Genomic DNA, 16,542 nt, shown 5'->3' with positions numbered 1-16,542 from the left:
GTTTTATATCTCTAATAAACTAACATTTTTGGTTTTTTTTTTAAGTAAGAAGCCAGAAGAGGGCATATCAGTCTTTCAAAAATCAGAGCCATTTGGCCCAGTTCACTTCCAATTACTGTAAATTAGGAGAAGAACCTGCTTTGTATTCATAAGGGTCTGGAGTGAAGGATTCAGTTGCTGCAGTCGTTTTGGAATGACAAAAAAATGTGAAAGCAGATTAGCATCCTATCCTTAGAAAATTTTAAGGAAGGCAAAACTTGATTGCTGTATATGGCTTCCATACTTTGGGGCTAATGGACAAGGGAAGGACCTGGGAAGGGAAGGGCGACATTGCTGAGCAGATATGTTGGAGAGACTGTCCTTGGCACTTTCCTCTATATTACCTTTTAAAATGTACAGATATACCCCAACTTCCATTTCTAGAGAACTGTGACCGCAGTCCCTCCCAGTGGTAGGCAAATTCTCTACTTTCTTAAATGCACATTGAAAAAGTGGTGCGTGGTGGCGGTAGGGAGGAAGGGAATTACTCAGGGAATTGATTAGTCCTATTAATCATTTATGTCTCTTCCCTGTATCCATTTAAAATGAAAACAGATAGCCATTTAGGTACCCAGACGCCAGCCCTCCCTAGCTTCCTCTTCCCCTCTCCATCAGGAGTCCATAGTGGGATCTCGCTTCAACAGTTGGCTTGGCCCACAGCTGCCTGTGAGAGGCTCTGCTTTCTAACGTTGGAAAGCCTCATGAGGCCTTCCTCAGGAAACTGCTTCCTTCCCTCACGATGTCCAAAGGGATGTGAAACAAGTTTGGGATTTCCCTTCACCCCCAAAGTCCTGCAGACAGAGCATCTTCTTGCATTCGTGTCCATTTGTTTAGTTCTCAGCACGGTTCCATGCCTCTTACAAGCACCACAATAATATTACTAATTATAGGGCTGAGACTTGGGGGGCGGCACTTCCTCTCGGGCTTGTGCAAGTATACTTGAGGCTCTCATTCATTAATTCTGGAGTTTCGTCCTGGGCAGCTGTACTTCTGTAAAGAGCCACGGATCATTCTGACATATACCTGTTCTCTTTTATGTTGAATAGAGAAGGAGTTTTATTTTGCTTTGTTTTTTAAAGAAGTGGAGACATTTGGCCAATAGCAAAAGAAGATGAGATTGTGCTAAGACATTTTGTTTTCTCAGCACATTGATAAATCTCACCTTCAAGCAGACTCCCCTCATGCCGTCTAAGAGGTCTAAATAATGAAAGATTCACCAGCACTGCTTTCTGTGATTCCAAGTGAAAGCAAGAAGCAGTTCACGTTGGAGGCATTATGAGGACGAGTTTTACGTTTCTCACCCCTGTTCTCGATAGGTTTTGTTTTCTCAGACAAAAAGGTAACATACCTGGCAACTGTGTGCAAAGAGCCTCCAGTTTCTAACGCAGGTGTCATATCCTCACACACAGACAAGCAATAGTGGCTGATAAAACGCCACCACTTTATGCTACTTTCGGCACCAGGGGATTTTTCCTCCCCATCGTTAACTTTTCAAAATTTTTTCAAAATTTAACAAGTAGATTAAGTGGGGGCGGGGGATGGGGGAAGACATCTCTGTTTCGCTGAATTGATATACAGGATCTAAAATATTTTTTCTGGAGATAAACATTGAAAACAATGTTTTGGCAACTAGAATATGGCTAGATAAGCAGATTTATGTAATCTAACCCTAAGATTTGTTAGTGTCTGATTAAGAGGTAAAAAGCTGAGGGGGCTGGGGCCCGGTGCTGTAGTGGTTAAGTTCACGTGCTTCGCTTCAGCGGCCCGGGGTTTGTGGGTTCAGATCCTGGGTGTGGACCTGCACATTGCTCATCAGGCCATGCTGTGACAGCATCCCACATACAAAAAATACAGGGAGATTGGCACAGATGTTAGCTCAGGGCCAGTCTTCCTCACCAACAAAAAAAGAAGTAAAAAGCTGACTCTGTCCGTGGACTAGTAGTCTAAAAGAAAATAATACTGAACAAATACACACCCACTTAAAATTCCATCTCTCCTACTTTATTTACATCTGAGGCATACCATCTGGCAGCTATGCCTTGGTGTTAACTTGAACTAGGTAATATATTTTACAATTAAAATAATAGCCTCACATTTGCTGGATATGAACAAACATAAAATATTAAAATATGTTGACTGCTAGCTCTGTGGATATTCAGGTAACATTTCGGTGAAATCACACTGAATTGTGCCTTCCTGATCTATTTATGGTCCACTCAGGTGGAATATTCTAATTGTCCAAATAGTGTAGGAAGCAGTCATCTTACAAAAACTGAGCTACTTTGCAGAAATGCAATGTGTGCTCTGGTTTGGTTTTTTTTTTGGACCGATGTCCAGTTGCACGATTAGCAGTATCTGTGGTCTGCGGTCATCTATTTAGAGTCCCTCTTGGATTATTTAAAATACATAATGCAGACTAGGTTATATATCAGGGTTCTGAATGTGGGTGAGTGATAGATGCAGTAAAACTTTGTTGGTTGCTCCTGTCTTTCTTTATATTCTTTGTAGACCACCAAAGCTCGTTTGTGTGTATTTGATCATCCAGTCATCCAAGAATATATTGATTTGTCTGACAGTACTGGTATTGAAGTGTATATGGAAATGCCCTCTAAATCATTGAAGAAAAGTTCCAATGTGTGAAATTGTTAAACATATCTTTGTGTCTTACCTGCTTTTCATGTGTTACTACCTATTAACCAGGATTCTGTCATAGTCCAACCATCTCATTCCTTTACAGAACAGGAAAGCAGATTGGGAGGGTTTCATGTCCCTCAGAATACTTTTTACCTTTACTGAGAGGCAAATGGAGGGACTCATTCCTTTGGAGAAGGTGTTAGAAGGGTGTGTGTGTTCTGTCATGAAGGGTGCTGTAGGTAGAGTTTCGTTCAGAACCCTCCCTATGCCTTGCAGCAAGGGAATCAGAATATTGAATTTCTACTTCTTTCCTTTTGACCCTAAGAAAGTTGTAAATCACTGTAGCACATGAGTTATGATTTAACCCTTCCAGTTACTTAAATATGATCAACATTATACTCACATCCCTGATCACTTTGCCTTCAAAATTCAGTTGGGAGGGAGCAGATGGGAGATTTGTGTATGTTTCACAACTTCTAGCACTGTCTTTTGAGTCATGGACTTAGCACATGAACGCATGAATGCTTTGTCTATGATGGACCATGTGCATGTCAAAGGTGCTACTCTGTAGTGTTCAGTTATGTTTGTATAGTGTGAGTGGATTTTACAGAGGCTAAAGTGTTCCATGTAGCTGTCCTTGAGGTATAGTTCTGTTAATTCGTATTAGAACCACAACTTATTAGGTAATTTTAGTAACACTTGGATCAAGGAAGGAAAGAGGAGCTGTAAAAACTGACTTAAAGAATATTGAGAAATATCTATTTTGGTGTTAGACTTTTTCAAAGAATGGGAAGTGTGTCATTTCATTGCCGGATAGAAACAGTAGGTGTTGCCCAAGGATATATACATTGCCTCTGACAGAGCCAGTGGCTCGCTTTTGAACTATGAGGAGCCTGGCTTTCTTATTTTTGGTTTCAGACACACTGTTGTATAAGCGGCCTTTGGGAGCAGAGAAATGGTAATGGTAGACAAGAAGGAATTCTTAATATAATGACAGGGAGTCCTAAGGTCAGAATGTTACTAGTAGTATTGCCTAGAACAAGAGCTAGGCATGTGTCCTTAGAATAAGTTACTTTTTTCTAGTGTATCTAAAATGTGTCTTCTCTGTAGTGGTGAGAGGATTCTGCCACAGCCAAGCCTACTGAGAATGGTTACCTCTTGTCACTCTCTTATCTGAAGTTGGATGACCAGAGAAGGATCTCTGTACAGCAGTCTGCATATTTTGGTAGTCCGTGCTGTATGTTTTAGGTTTTATAGGAATTTTAGTTTCCGTTTTCAGATAGATATTCCTGGAATTTGTAGATAGCTACTCAGTCACAGATATTTTAGCAACATCATTTAATTTTTTTTTAATTCACAAAATATTACAAAAGTTATATCCACTTAAAAGCTTTCTCTGCTTTCATTTTTTCCCCCTCAGTATGCCAATACTTAGAAACATGAGTTTGATGTAAAGTATATATTGATAGCCTCTTAGCATTCTATCAGATTTCAATTTCTTAGAAAGTTGTTATGGAACCAAAAATTGACAGACAAATGTAAAATGTCTATCAAGTGATATGAATAGTAACAGAGATTCACTTCATTTCTGTCACCTGTCTGTGCTACTGTTGTTAATATTACAGTATATAGTCCTTGTTCTCTGCAGGTATGTACACAGGGTCTTTTTGTTAAGGGGCATGTCTGCCTATACTGAGAGACAAGTTATTGGTTTGAACTCCTTAATTATTTAATGAAGAGATTCCATGAGATCTCAAAATATAGATTTAAATCCTAAACTTTAGGAGACAAAGTAAGAAGACTAGACATGGAGTGAAAGAATATCATCTTTATGTGATAGATAAATTATGATATTCAAAATCACATCTAGCTTTGTGCACAAAGGAATGGATTTATTCTTACACTAAGATTATGGGGAAAATGACATAAAAGCACATGCTGATAAAGCTTGTGCCTTCTGGTGTGTAAATCAAATATCTAAATATGTGTCTATTTGTGTCCATAGACAGAGTTAAGGACAGTTTTCCATGAAATAATGCATTCCTTTAGAATTGCTGTAGATTTTCATAATTTTTAAAAGATTCCTATTGTAACCTACATCAAAAGGGCAGCCAGGGTTTTTTGTGTCTGACTATACATATGCATTATAAAAAAGTGAGTCTACTGTAATTACCAGTTTGCAGAGCGAATTCCTGCAGGGTTTGTACTCTCCCCATTAGTAAAAGAGATAAGTTGAAATGTATTAAAATTTCACTGTACAACTGGGAGTTTTTGTTCACAGTAAATGTGTTAATGTTTCTTCATTGCTTGACTGTTTGTGTTTAAATTTAGGCAGCGTGCCCAACAGGGACAAAATTATAGGATAAAGCTATGTATAAAAGAAAATCCTTCAGAGAGCACCAATAAGGCTCTTTTTAAAAATAAGCAGTTACATATAATAGTACATGGCTGTAGCCACAGAGAAAAGTTTTATCTGTCTATTTCAGAATTACTGGAGTTTTTCTTTCCCTTGTGTAAAAGTTAAGAGGACCGAGCTTATGTCAATAGCTAATACACTTTGATGTAAGAGCATTTATTATTTTATTCAGCATTACTCCCGTAAAAAAAAAAAAAAAGAAAAGATTCCTTCTTGTTGTCCCCATGATGAAGAGAGGCTAATAGCATTTGAGAGAGAGGTTTAGGATCACATTTTCTTCCCTAGTAAAGGAATTCTTTCTTGTTACAAATTCTAATTACAGCCTTTTACATTTTTGGAGCATTTTTCTCTGCTTTTCTTCGTTGCTGTGAACTTAGTACACAATTATTCACACAGATAGGCTTACATTAAAAAAAAATTAATCCTCCACCACTCTCAACTACTGTGGATATGTAATGAAATTCACAAATACAGTAAAAGGCTCCTATTTCTCTGCAGTCTACAGTGGGCAGACGTTGCAGTCATCTGTGAACACTGGCCATATAAGCTTCAGCCAGCCTGGGAACTGACCCTCTCCTCTCTCTCTTAAATGTTGAAAACGTATTGTAGTTCTTACTGTTTACCTTTTGTAGTTTCCTTTGCCTGATTTTCCATACATGAAAATGAAAGAGTTTGCCAGTATCCATATGCTGTCCCAAATGTCTGTGCACGCCTCACACAGCAAACCCACAATACAAACCGTGTAAGGAAGCAAAAATAAAATACGAATCTTCCTTTCTGAATGTTGCTATCCTAGAAATAGTGTTTGGTAAATATACTTAGTGATAGTGTATGTCGGTATGTGGAGCCATATCAAAGACACAGAGAGAGAGATTATGAATGCGTATGTTTGTGTATTTCATTTCTCTGGATCCATCCAGTCAAGCACCCATAGGATAATGTGAGAAGCCCCCTGGATATTTCCTGTGGTATATTAGTTTTCTGTCAGAAAATGAGTTTTTTCCCTTACCCTAGGTTGATTCACCAAAGAGAGAGAGAGATCTAATTCTTACTTCCTTCTCCACACTGTTCTTGAAAAAGTAAATTTTTAACTGATAGACCTTGAAGTTCTTCAGAGCTATTACTTTCTTTTGGCTAATTCGTAGAAAGGCACCATATGAAAATTGGATTTTTGATCTGATGGAGTGATTCTTGAGTTCTTATGACCCATTTATAGTCTATCAAGTAAATCCTTCTTAGTTCACGGATTATTGACCCAATGGACCATATTAGCTGCTTCGAAGCTGTTATAGCCCATTATGTTGATTCAGCTGACACACATGTGAACCCAGTCCACATGCCCAAGATGACATTAACATTGTTCTGGAAGACTCCCTTTTTTTTCCACAACCCTTTCTATTTATTTCTTAATTTTCAAGAGTTAGCTCAGAGTTCCTAACAGCCATCACGTTGGTCTCTCCGTTTGCTCAGTGATGTTGAAGCGTTTGTTAGCAGTGGGATAGTCTATTCTTGCTGTCTTTCTCTATAAGTATATGTCTCTCTTTGTCTCTTAAACCAACTAATCCTTAAAAGAAAAAAGAGAATAATGTTTTTTCAACACTCTAGGGCACATTTTCCTCTCAGATGCTATAGATGCCATAGAAATTTGTGGGATTTCTCGGAGCATCTGAATGCAGCCCTTTGAATTTCAGAAAACCACCTTTTAGAAGAAATGATAACGTTGTATTTGTGTTTTTAAAAAATGTATTACCTGAGAGATTTCACTTGAAAAATTCCAGTGACTCTAGCCAGCGGTAAAATCAAGATGTGCCTTTAGTGATTTATACGTCACGCTAATGAAGCCAGTCCAGGTCCCAGCACAGACCCTGGGGAATCTATGACCTAACATAAATAACGTATAAGAGGGCATGTAGACTGTTCATCATATCATTATTATTATTTGTAATAGATATGATTCCTGAGGTGATGTCTGCTCGTGGGCAAAGAAACATATTCTTTCGTAATCAGGCATAATTATGAGGCACAGTTACATGCACAATGGAAAGTATTAAAACGTTTCTTGAGATATGCTACTAATGGGCAATCCCAAGAAGTAAGATGATGTAAAATAAACTAGGTGTCCTTGGGAATACCTTGTCTCACTCTTTCAGATTTTTTGGCTTTCCTAATATAACCGTTTAAAGACTTCATAGAAAGCTGTTCAGAGTTGCTTTCTCTGTATAAAATGTACCGCTTTGTAGACAATCCTAGTGTAAATTAACTGCTTACTTAGCAATTTTCCTTACCTTTTCAAGTTTAAACCGTTACGCACTCCTTTCCCTTTGTGTGCCGTTTTGTCCACATCTCCTAGTCGGTCTTAGACTCCTATTGGAACTGAAAAAATGTCTGAGGAAATCTCGCTGTGGAAGAGGGTAGCAAGGGGGATTATTCAGCTCCTTGCCTCTCATGTGCAGGCAGAGTGCAAAGAGCCCTGGATTACTAGATGTGGCCATTTAAGGACATCTCAGAGCCTCATTTTCTGCTGTTTGAAAAATCTCTAATTTGGGGGATTTTGATGATTAAATACGAGAATATATTTGAAGTATTATGCAAGCTTCATAGCGTTGTGCAAACGTGGGATATTAGTCTCACAAAGGCTCCCCTCACTTGGTCTGAGTAATCAGAGTTGTCGTTTGAAATGATGCATTCTAAAATGCAACAGCCGTCTCCCTTGTTGCTTCACTGGGATAAATTCTTTTCACAAACCTAGAGGAGTAAATTTAGTTAAAAGGTCACCCACCTTATGCTCTCGCTTGGTAAATGGATTGATTACGTACTATGTTCTGGCATTTGAAATAATGTGGCTGGCTCCTTTTATAGAGGATAAAGATTTAGAGGGAAGCTTTCCTTAAAGGAGTCCTTCCTCGGCTGTCTGGGAAGGAGAGGCATCATGGACTTAAGATGATGTCTTAGTCACCATCTTAAGTTTGGACTTTGGACAAGTCTTGGGTTGCTCCTGTGTCTGTCTGCGTGGTCTCCAAAGTACAGGATCATCATGCGAATTGTTCTTCTAAGGACTGAAGCTGCTTCTGAATACCAGAATTTAGGGCTTTATCTTGTCTTACTTCTTGCCTAATGAGGAGTATTTCTTTGTAAAGTGCTTAAAGGTTTATAAATCTTCTTGCATCTCATTATAAATCCCTTCCTTATTAATGTCTTCCCTATCATATTATATTAGTAATTGTTTTCATGAATGCCACAGAGAAATGTAATCACATTACCACCTTTCAAATTGCATTAGTGAAAATGAATAAAATGTATATCAATGGAATACAAAATTGCTGATTCAACATTAAAGTGAAATGAGATGAGCATTACTTAGTATTCTTATGATATCAGAGGTGCTTTGGCTTCTTACATGAAGTTATGTATTCTGGTAAATGTAGACAGAGTTTAGTTAAAATGTGGTTATTTTTTACTGTTTGCTAACCCCTTATTTTCAATTAGATGATAGATATGTTCATAGAAAGAGTATTTCCTTTCTAGTTATGTTATCACAGCTGTCTAGGTAGTCTGTAAAATTTGTAAGCATACAGGCAATAAATGGAATATCTTAATTGTTAACTGTTAGGTAAGAAAATAAAATGTTTCTGCCCAAATTGAAATGCCTTTTCATTTCCTGTTTCTCTAATATTACTAATTGCCTAACAAAATAGCTTGTATTACCATAGGCCTAATTTAATTGGGAGGAAAAAAACATAACACATGCACTCCAAAGCCTGCATATGCTTTGATGCCATGGAAGCAAGGGTATTTTCCTTATATAATTGGCTATATCCCGCTGTTGATTTTTACTCTGAACTCCTAAATTATTTAAATGGGGTCTTCCTCATGTCGATTGATAGTAGGTTGTGGTCGTAAGGTAATGACTGCAGATGCTCATTGGATCCATGTCTGTGAAAATTTATGTGCTTATGTGCATGTCCCTTTCTCCCTGTTTGTATTTATATATTCGTACATAGTCATAGAAACATTTCACACTCTTATCTAAACATCTACTCAGAAGTTTATGGCTTTTACTCTTTGTCCCCTCCCCATAAATCATATTCATTTCTTGACTTTTCTTGATGTAATTTTTTCATCACAGTAAATTGAGAAATGTTTTCACTGGTATACGTGACAGATTCACCATTGTTAATTTTTAGCAGTTTCTCTTAGAGATTTTTTAGTATCTTGATATTAGTGTGCTGAGCATTATAACTAAGAGTCTCTCCTTCCCACCTCCAATTTGTTAAAGGATGTACTGGATTTTCCTGACACAAAAATGGCAATGGATTTAAAAAAAATAACTGTCAGTTTTTAAATGGATGTATCAGTTTTTGGTATTTTCAAAGGAGAAGCAATTTTCAAATTTAAGCAGCGGTGAAATTCTTTTGTTCATTCGCCTTCTATTTGCTCATTTAGCATTTGTATGTTGAAGACCAACTAGGTTAAAGAAGGATGTTACACTACAGTGAGTCTTCTTGATGGAATAATATCTTAGGAATGAAATGACTTAACACCACTAAAAGAAACTAGGTGATGCAGTGGGTTTTGCTCTCCCCTCTTTTGAGTAGCTTTATTGAGAAACAGATCACATACCATGCATTCTACCCATTTAAATGGTACAGTTCAATGGATTTTTAGTATGTTCACAGTGAGGTGCAACCATCATCACAGGCTTTTGGGGAACATTTTCATCACCTTGAAAAGGAACCCTTTAGCTACCCATACAAGCCCAAAGCAACCTCTAACTACTTTCTATCTTTATAGATTTCTATGTTCTGAATGTTTCATGTGAATGAAATCATATAATATATGGTCTTTTGTGACTGGCTTCTTTTATTTAGCATAATTTTTCAGGTTTCACCCATGTTGTAGTATGTATCAATAATTCATTCCTTTTTATGGCCAAGTAATATTCCATTATATGGATACACCATATTTTGTTTATCTATTCACCATTTGATGGAGGGATTGGATGTTTTAAGAGAATCTCAAAATAAGGATTTAAATCTTTTGATTTTTAACAGTAAATGGTCTTCAAATGCCACCTTTTCCCAGTGAATCTCTTTCAGTCATTTTGGATGTGTAGATGTATTTTCTTGGTCAGTAATTTTATTCTCATAGTGTTCTGTTGAAATTTGACCATCTTTGAATTGCCCAGCTCTTCGTCTTGACCATGTTGTCCACTGTTTACATCAATGGCATCTGGCCTTTGTGGTGCGTTTGGATTGACCGTGTCTTTTCGAATCTTCTGACTCAACCACAGGATCTAATTCTTGAAAAGACATCAAGAAAATTCAGAGCACATTGGTACAACAAAATGATCATTTTTATGAGGCTGCTATTTCTTCATATGACATTAAAAACAATTAGACAAATTTTAAGGAATCTTTCATTGAAGGGTTAATTAATTTTTCGATTCCCAATTTATCTTACCACCAAATAAGATTTATACTTTTGCTAAAATCTCCCATTGTGTGAATTTTTGAGTGGGTTTTGTTAAGCAGACAGAATAACATCATTGCTTCTCATTTGCTGTTATTATTGTCATGAATAGTGGCATTTCCATTGCAGTTTAACACTCTCTGGGCCCTTAACTTTTGCAGTACATGTTATAGTCACTGCTAATCACTTCTTGTGAACTCTGAACATTACCCATTCAAACTCAGATTTATATGTTCCTTTATATAAATATGGAAAACATACCCTCCTTACCTACAACTATAGATTTATATTAATAGTCTCATGGTCAGAGTTAGATAGGACCTATTAGGTTCTTATAAAACTTCTTTGTAGAATATTTAAAACTGTGGGTCTTCTGATCAATGCTTTACTTCTGTACATCTCCCATCTTCCTGTCTTGTTTTGATACCGAATTGCAAAATCCTGCAGCACAACAGCTGGATATACCTCTTGTGAGTTTTGTAATCAAGCAAATGTAAATTTCTCATGCAGTTCACCTTGATCCTAAGTAAGCTCAGAAGTTGTCCACTATGCAAAAAATGAAATTTCTTTGCTCAAGCTTCATTGCTAAGTTCTCCTCCAAAGGCAATGTTATATAGATTTCCAAGTCTTAGCTTAAAACTCAAAGTACTTCTTCGGGAGGTTGTTTCTTTTCAGTTAGTTTTATGTGTCAGCCTTGTGAAAGTGGAAGGGAAAAAACTGTTCTGAAAATTTTACAGGGAGCTCTTTCCTGACTTAATCACCATTACTGTTGTGTGAGTTCCTTAGAATTTTTGTGGAAGTGCTTGAAGTGCTGTCTTAGGTTCTTATCCACAAGATGTGTAAATGTGTGTGAAGTCCTGTTAATCTCTGTGGATCTCTTGGGTCATGTACAAGATCACTCTCTTCATGCATAATGCGTAGTGGCTGTTGCTTTGTAATCATTGCAGTGTTTTCTGTGACAATTCTGGAATAATTAGTTTCCAGATTTATTACAGATTATTTTTATTTTTTTTAGAGATAGAAGTCTTTGAAGGACAATTTTCCTACCCAGTAAAAAGATTCATTTGACCTTTGCCACCATGCATACCTTTCCTTCTGGGGCTTTTATGTTTAGAAATGAACAATAAATAAAAATGGTGAATCTTGCTGCTGATATTCATTAATTTATATACCTAGATTGTCCTGCCTAAGTTTACAGTAGAAACTGGTGGAACAGAATGGATGCTATATTAATAATTAGCTTTTTCTATAATTTAGCTTCAGTGTAGTGATGTACTTAACTATTAAACATTTAAAAATGATTCAAATAAAATTTCATAATCCAAGTTGTAAATCTTGGTATCCTCCCTAGAAATGAACAAGGAGAAAGTGGATTTACGGATTTTTAGTTATATATGGGAGATTTGGCCAGGGTTAATAATCACTTGAAGGGAGCTCCCTGCAAAGTTTTTTTGTGGAAAGACAAAACCCAGAACTGAAATTGGTTTTATTTTTAGAGGGTTTTTTTTTCATTCTCCTTCTGTGATTGCTTCTTCAGAACATGTGTTTTATGTTTCTATTTGCCTTATGGTTTTATATTGCCTTTTGTTATTTTGTGTCAGGTAACTCGTGTAAGTTTTCCAAACACAGAAGAGCTAATAAGAGATTTATTAATTAGCCTTGTGTCTAGTTCTTTTGTGAGGTACACTGAATAGTAGCTGAAGCAACAATCTTTGCTTTCTTGAGAAACGTCATTTGGTGAGAAGACTAATGTTCAGTTCACATATACGTATGTGCAGTCCGAGCCAGCTAGGAGTATATTAAAGCTAAAGAGGCTTCAGTTTTAGTGATAACAGAATCTATTATTTGAATAGGGCTTTGGAACTCATCCAGGATACTTTAAAATGCCCTCTTATTTAATATTCAAGTATAAAAGTGTTATTGACCAAACCTTGATTAAGTATTTTTATACTAAATTGGCCTACTTCATGTATTTTAAATATGCTTTTGAACATGAGTATTTATAATTTACTGGTTTTAACTTTATGTTTTCTTCCTTTTTCTAGAAGTAATAGAAATAAATGGATTAATAATTGGGAAATCCACCCTATCATTTAAGAACTATGTAACACCCATATAAACATTTCTGAACCTCAGTATTAGAAATAGTAAGCCCTGTGGTGCCCACCTTAGAGGATTCTATTGTGAATAATATGGCATCATGTATGTCAAAGTGTTCATTTATTCATTAACGCTAAATATGTGTTAAGCATTTTACAAGGCATTGGAAAAACTTAATACAGTGGGAAGAAACGTAAGAAAAAAATAATTCAAATATAATATTTGGAAAGTTTTTTGAGGTCATACACAGTTCCCCATGCTTTATATTCATTGTTTCATTTAAGTCGTTTGACACTCTAGTGGTGTTATTGTTACCATCATTGTACAGATGAAGAGAGAGGCTCAGAGGATCGTGTTTCTTCAAGTGCCTTTTGAGTACCTATTACACTGTAAGCCAAACAGACATGCTGTGCCCTCAAGGGAAAGATGAACCTTAATCAGATAATCACACAGATGTGTATATTTAATACTATATTTATCTATAATCCATTATAGATAAATTATAGGTAAATACAATATTGGTAACTGTGATAAGTGCTGTGACAGCAAGATCCCTGGTGAAACAGAAGACCGGTGGGTAACTTGCCTTGATTAGGAGATGAGGGCATCTGCCCTGGGGAATGGAAGCAGTATTTGAGTTGCAATCTGACGGATGTGCAGGAGTTTGTAGTACCCAGTGGGGGCTGGATGGCAGGCAGGTAGGGGGGCTCTGCCCCATGACTGCCTAGCTGTGAATGGGATTGTAACTGCAGATTCTCAGCCAGAGGGATTGAGAGCTTACACAGACCTAGATCTGGTTCCTGTGACTTGACTAGTTGCGTGGCTTTAGGTAAGATACTTAATAGTCTCTACCTTAGTTTCCTTGTTTGCAAAATAAAGGTAATAATAGTACCAGCCTCATGATATTTTCTGAGGATTAAGAGAGCTAATATTTGTAAAGTTTTTAGCACAGTATGTGGAAAATCGCAAATACCCAGTAAATCTAGTTATTGTTAATAGTAACAGGTAATAATTTACTGTTAATAGATAAATAAAAAATGCTACCTTTGGTAGAAGCAAAGACAGAGGAATAAAAAGGGAGAGATGGTGCTTCTCAAACCTGTTTAAGGGATTGCTTCTGTCCTTAGGATCTCTAAACTACTTGCCCACAAACTGTGTCCAGTCTTTGAGCATGGGGACCCTGCCATCCATTTCCTGCCTCTTAACACAGCGCTTGGCTCCAAAGTGATGGTTTTTGCATAGTGATGTTATTTGAAGCTATAGGAGGGGTTGAAGTTGCCAAATTAAAGAACGAAGAGCCTGACCGTGGGAGACACCTGTATTTATTTACAGTGGAGAGTGAGTGAGAAGTTGCTGCCAGAAAAACTAGGATAGTTGGTCTCTACAGCCCTGGAATGAAGGCGAGTTAGTGATGCAAGCTGCATCGAGGTTGAGAGGACAAGGAGACAAGAAAAAGGGGCCAGATGTGATGAGAACATTCCTCTTGGAGAAAAGCAGTTTTAGGAACATGTGGGGCAGAATCTAGATTGCAAAATTAAAATGTAAGTGGTGGTAAGGAAGTAGAAGCAGTAGGTACTGGGTGCGTGGATTTTTCTTGCAAGAAATCTGTGGTAAAGGTAAGCAGAAGGAATAATTACTTTTAATAAGTGCAGGCTTAAGAAAATTTGTATTATTGTTCGTGGGGAGTTAGGAAAGCTGGTCATGTAAGGATGGAGGAAAGAGTTACAGGGAACTCTGGATGAGTTGGGGTCCTGCAGCGTGGTGGGGTTGCTAGCTTGATGTGCATAAGGATCCCAGCGTAGACAAGTGGGAACAATCCGACTAAACTGTCTGCTGTTTTCCTGGTGTCCCCTTTCTGCCCCTTCATCATCATCTCTGGCTTTTTCTGTAGGTCAGAGTGCCCAGCATTGAGTGGATAGCCCCTCATACATCAGTTGAATGAAGGAAAAAATGAGTGTGCTCACAAAAATGAACGTTTATCCGTTTCTTCTCTTCCTAACTGTCTCCTTGTAAAGCATGTACATTTTTGAGGCTTAACTGGCTTTGATAGTTTTATGATAATTTAGTTTTTTAAAGTGTGGGTGAGTTGGCAAGTGATCACATTGGTTCTATTTTGTTGTGAATAAATAGTATGTCAAAGTTGTATGCTGTTTCAAAAATGTTATTTAGAATAAAACTTCCTTTGAAGCCACAATAGTCTCTTACTCAAAATATTTATTTAGACCATATTGTTTAAATATATATAATTCCCTTAAGGAACCATTGTAGTCTATATAAATCTGAATTTAAAACAAATAGACCTTCTGGAATTCATAGCAGCACAAAATGGATATTCCAGTTCTTAAGTGTTTATATATAAAAGGAGTTGAGGTGTTCCAATGTTTGTATGTTTAGGTACAAAAAGAGTAGAATTCATAAAAAAGGATGATGATCTGAAAATTTGAATTCCCAAACGTGCCAGATGTATAAAAGTTATTTAGGAAGAGAAAATATTTGAATCATAAACTAGTTCAGAGTAAAGTGAATGAATGATTCAACCAGTGAATAAATAAATATACATAAAAACAGAGCAAATTTACAGTCTGAATTTCTTCTGGTCCTGAATATAGCTATAATTAAAGTTGACAAAAGTGTGCTATAAACGTGAGGCAAAATCAGGCTATTTTCGTAAAATAATTAAATATTATCAAATTAATGATTCAAAAAGTCTTTTGTGCCAGAGTTAACATATAGTCCTTGAGAGACTATCTCTTTTTATTGGTCATCTCTTAATTTCAGTAAAGTAGAATCTTTGCTTTTTTGTTTTTTTTAGTATTTATGAAAGCTTTTATTATCACACTTCAGATAGTATAAATATTTTAATGTCAACGTGGTTGCCGTATCTGAATTTGTAATTGGATAGTTTGTAAAGTGCCTTGTTTTTAGTAGAAATGTTGCCCTCTAAACTGTTTTGGTGTTTTCTGAGCATAGTACAATCAAGTTGCGAGTTTATTAACTAATGAGCATGTTATTTAAAGACTTATATCTAACCTGGGATGATCTGATCTGTTGCTCAGTCAGTAAATTATTGAAGTTGAAATAAGAAATTTGGGAAGAAATATTTCCCCTTATAACCTACAAATACATATATTATTCTTATGTAGTCAGCATTTCCTCTGGTGTCTTTATTTCTTCTTACTGATTCCGTTAATCATTAATACATACAGCAGAGTTTTACAACCTACCTAATATCTAATTGGACTGTTGACATTGGAAGAGAGACCCTGAAATATCAGGCGGGTTATACAATTGAGTATTTCTCTAGTGGTAATAGAGGAGCAAATTAGGGATGGAGCTGAAGTAGGAAAGGAATCCACAGTGAGGACTCTAATCGGAAACGGAATAGGGACCTGTGGATTTAATGTTCGTTCACGAAAGAGAAATATTTTAAACTTGACTGATCCAAAGCATAGGGCACAGTAAAAGCCTGTTCAGTCTTATTCTCTGTAAATGGAATTTGGCCCAACCATGTTAACAATATCTAAAATACCGTCTGTTACAAATGAGACAGTTTATATAAAAATCCAAATGGTTCCAGGAATATGAGCATCTGGAGCGCTGTGAGCGAGCGTAGCTCTCAGGCGTGGAATGGCAGTTGCAGGTAGCCCCCAGGCCTCCCCCTCCACCCACCCTTCCCCACATCAGTAGTCATTGATTGGGACTAAAGCTGTAGAGAGATCTTTTCCTGGCAGTTCAGGTAGTTACGGTAGATTGTTAAATCTGTGAATGATCGGACTAAATCCCCTTCAGTGTTCAGAATTTCCATGCAAATTAGAAGTAAATGTATGAGATAAATTTATTAACTATAGTCTAGGAGCATAGGTCAGGTTTAGCACAATTCTTAA

The 16,542-nt window shown here is 36.8% G+C and overlaps 1 protein-coding gene across 17 annotated transcripts in view; it reads left to right on the top strand.

Annotated features, from left to right (window-relative positions):
• Window positions 1–16,542, top strand: part of BNC2 (basonuclin zinc finger protein 2) — a 416,788-nt gene that overhangs the window by 250,123 nt on the left and 150,123 nt on the right. The window lies entirely within an intron of this gene.

The sequence above is a fragment of the Equus przewalskii genome, chromosome 22 (genome assembly GCF_037783145.1).
Source record: "Equus przewalskii isolate Varuska chromosome 22, EquPr2, whole genome shotgun sequence".
Classification (NCBI taxonomy): Eukaryota; Metazoa; Chordata; class Mammalia; order Perissodactyla; family Equidae; genus Equus; species Equus przewalskii.
Note: the sequence above shows the minus strand (reverse complement) of the source record. Positions and strands in the feature narration are given on the sequence as shown.